Below are 3,964 nucleotides of genomic sequence, written 5' to 3' on the forward strand. Positions count from 1 at the left end.
TGCTGAACTGTGTATTGTGTTCAACGACCTACGTGAACAGCCACCCCATTGATAGCTCAATGCTTGTTCAAATGCTTGTTCAATTCTGCCTCGGAGACAATTTCAGTGTTGAATGTTTTGTCTTTCTCCTGCTAATGAGGGAGAAAAATGAATAAAATCTAAAATAGCTGTGTGAAAAATCAAAATAAGAGAAAGTTCTTTGCATGAAGACAACGTGCCTGATTGTGTCCACTGTGGGGAATTAGTGCAAGGGGTTGAGCACGCACTTCACTTGTGAAAGGCAGTGGGATCGATGCCTGCATTCTCCAATGGTTGCTTTTTATTAGAAATCGGTGTGGGAAATGATCATCTCTGGACTGTTATTTTGGAATAAGCATTTTATATTCAATTAGCCGATGGGAAAAAGTTCATGCAAAAAAGCCACGAAGCCGAGGTTAGGGTCGAACCTACAATCTTCTGATCGCGTAGTCAGACGCCTTTATCCAGTTGCCGCCACTGGCCTTGTGCTTATGCAAAGAGTTGTAACACTAACGCTGCCATAGCCGCTTTTTGAATGGCTTTTGCAATTCAAATTTAAGTATCTCTCAGTATGTGAATATCTCGTGCATATCCGTTCTTACGTTTTAATTCATATTTTAATTAACTACACACACTGTGTTTCAGCTGCAGAATCGTAAAAATGAATAAGTTATAAGCACTTGCTTCTTCAACCACCAGACCCGCAGTTTATGCTGCATATTGAAATCAATACAATATAGCCTACATTTTAGTCTGGGCTTTGTAATAAAATCTAAGTCATTGTGAAAGAATGTATTATAATCCTGTTGAGTGTTTGAAACACTGATGAAAGTCATTCTACACATTGTGTATTATTATTATGCAAACTACATTTCTCAGGCAGAACGACTGTGCCAGCCTGAGCGTGAAGCTGCAAAAAAAAGTACACACTCTAACCTCTCTGCAAAGATAAGTGTCCAACGGGACATGCTATACGAAAGCCGGAGACTGTTGCGTTTTACAACGCTACGAAGTACTTTGTGGATATACTGGATCAAACGGCACGGCTGTATTCTGTCAAAGGTGGTACTCGCAGGTGGCCTGTGGCTGAATTCTATAATGATTTGGACCTGGCAGCCATGCACGCTTTGGTTTTTTTTACAAGGAGTGCACGTTCAACGCAATCACTCGTTGGGACTTTATTTTACAGCTAGCTCTGGAGCTACGACAGAAACATTTTGACAAGAGACACGAAAGCTGGCTGGCAAATGCCCCTCAACCTTCAGCCAGCGTTGCGCCCACTGGCACACAGAATAAAAGACAATGCCAAGTTGCTAAATGCAATAAAAGCAGGACTTTTGATGTCTGCGCCCATTGCGTAAAGGCAGTCTGTGGCAACTGCACTGGTACAGTTTTAAAGCATGTTTGCTGCATAGATTGTACTTAGAAAGCTGTAATAGAACTCTGAACATACAGGCAGAGCCGTGTCTCTCAAAGCGCTTTCACGTTGCATAAGTTATGTGATACTTTTATAACTGGTTAGTTATGTTTTATAATTGTATATGTGCATACAGCTTTCTACACCTGTTTACACGAAGGTTTATTGCCTAAAGTTTATTTTATTACAGTTTTTCATGTTTATGTGTATGCAATCTTTTTGTTTAAAGAAATAAGAAATAGAATATTTGTTTTGAAGTAAATACGGTATTTCTGCTCTGAAAATGTTATGTATGACGTTGATGAATAAAAATATTAAGTTGTAATTTCATTGAAGTAGTTGGGGGAAAAATGCATGCACAGAAAGCCACGAGCCAGGTAGGAGTCGAACCTACAATCTTCTGATCCGTAGTCAGACGCGTTATCCATTGCGCCACTGGCCCCTGCTTTTAACAAACACTGTTAACTCACCTTCAGCAACAGCAAACAACAGTGGTGGCAGCTATTGACCAGCAGTCACCTGAGCTTGCCAGCCTTTTGCTGAACTGTGTATTGTGTTCAACGACCTATGTGAACAGCCACCCCATTGATAGCTCAATGCTTGTTCAAATGCTTGTTCAATTCTGCCTCGGAGACAATTTCAGTGTTGAATGTTTTGTCTTTCTCCTGCTAATGAGGGAGAAAAATGAATAAAATCTAAAATAGCTGTGTGAAAAATCAAAATAAGAGAAAGTTCTTTGCATGAAGACAACGTGCCTGATCGTGTCCACTGTGGGGAATTAGTGCAAGGGGTTGAGCACGCACTTCACTTGTGAGAGGCAATGGGATCGATGCCTGCATTCTCCAATGGTTGCTTTTTATTTAATAAATCGGTTGGGAAATGATCAATCTGGACTGTTATTTTGGAAAGAATAATTTTATTCAATTAGCCGATGGGAAAAATTCATGCAACAAAAGCCACGAGCCAGGTAGGAGTCGAACCTACAATCTTCTGATCCGTAGTCAGACGCGTTATCCATTGCGCCACTGGCCCTTGTGCTTATGAAATAGTGTTAACACTAACGCTGCCATAGCCGCTTTTTGAAGGGCTTTTGCAATTCAAATTTAAGTATCTCCGCGGATGTGAATATCTCGTGCATATCCGTTCTTACGTTTTAATAAATATTTGAATTAAATACCCATAAAGTGTTTCAGTTGCAGAATCGTAAAAATGAATAAGTTTTAAGCACATCCTCCTTCACCGCCAGACCCGAGTTTATGTGGCATATTGAAATCAATACAATATAGCCTAGAGTTTAGTCTGGGCTTTGTAATTAAATCAAAGTCATTGTGAAATAATGTATTATAATCCTGTTGAGTGCTTGAAACACTGATGAAAGTCATTCTACACATTGTGTATTATTATTATGCAAACTACATTTCTCAGGAAGAACGACTGTGCCAGCCTGAGCGTGAAGCTGCAAAAAAAAGTACACACTCTAACCTCTCTGCAGAGATAAGTGTCCAACGGGACATGCTATACGAAAGCCGGAGACTGTTGCGTTTTACAACGCTACGAAGTACTTTGTGGATATACTGGATCAAACGGCACGGCTGTATTCTGTCAAAGGTGGTACTCGCAGGTGGCCTGTGGCTGAATTCTATAATGATTTGGACCTGGCAGCCATGCACGCTTTGGTTTTTTTTTACAAGGAGGCACGTTCAACGCAATCACTCGTTGGGACTTTATTTTATAGCTAGCTCTGGAGCTACGACAAAAACATTTTGACAAGAGACACGAAATCAGGCTGGCAAATGTCCCTCAACCTTCAGCCAGCGCTGCGACCACTGGCACATAGAATAAAAGACAATGCCAGGTTGCTAAATGCAATAAAAACAGAACTTTTGATGTCTGCGTCCGTTGTGAAAAGGCAGTCTGTGGCAAATGCACTGGTACAGTTGAAAGCATGTTTGCTGTTTTCTGCATAGATTGTACTTAGAAAGCTGAATTAGAACTCTGAACTTTTTCATGTTTATGTATATGCAATCCTTTTTTTTAAAGAAATAAGAAATAAAATATTTGTTTTGAAGTAAATACGGTATTTCTGCTCTGAAAATGTTATGTATGACGTTGATGAATAAAAATATTAAGTTGTAATTTCATTGAAGTAGTTGAGGGAAAAATGCATGCATAGAAAGCCACGAGCCAGGTAGGAGTCGAACCTACAATCTTCTGATCCGTAGTCAGACGCGTTATCCATTGCGCCACTGGCCCCTGCTTTTAACAAATGCTGTTAACTCACCTTCAGCAACAGCAAACAACAGTGGTGGCAGCTATTGACCAGCAGTCACCTGAGCTTACCAGCCTTTTGCTGAACTGTGTATTGTGTTCAACGACCTACTTGCACAGCTACCCCATTGATAGCTCAATGCTTGTTCAAATGCTTGTTCAATTCTGCCTCGGAGACAATTTCAGTGTTGAATGTTTTGTCTTTCTCCTGCTAATGAGGGAGAAAAATGAATAAAATCTAAAATAGCTGTGTGAAAAATC

General features: G+C 40.2%; 3 non-coding genes across 3 annotated transcripts; all 3 read right to left on the reverse strand.

Moving 5' to 3' along the window:
- Window positions 1-1,804: 1,804 nt before the first annotated feature.
- Window positions 1,805-1,877, reverse strand: trnar-acg. Its single transcript has one exon. It is a non-coding gene; the product is annotated as a tRNA-Arg (tRNA).
- A 517-nt stretch (window positions 1,878-2,394) lies between these two features.
- Window positions 2,395-2,467, reverse strand: trnar-acg. The gene has a single exon. It is a non-coding gene; the product is annotated as a tRNA-Arg (tRNA).
- Window positions 2,468-3,615: 1,148 nt separating this feature from the next.
- trnar-acg lies at window positions 3,616-3,688 on the reverse strand. The gene has a single exon. It is a non-coding gene; the product is annotated as a tRNA-Arg (tRNA).
- Between the last annotated feature and the right edge of the window lie 276 nt (window positions 3,689-3,964).

This window comes from Polyodon spathula, unplaced genomic scaffold (assembly GCF_017654505.1).
Source record: "Polyodon spathula isolate WHYD16114869_AA unplaced genomic scaffold, ASM1765450v1 scaffolds_3453, whole genome shotgun sequence".
NCBI classification, from domain to species: Eukaryota; Metazoa; Chordata; class Actinopteri; order Acipenseriformes; family Polyodontidae; genus Polyodon; species Polyodon spathula.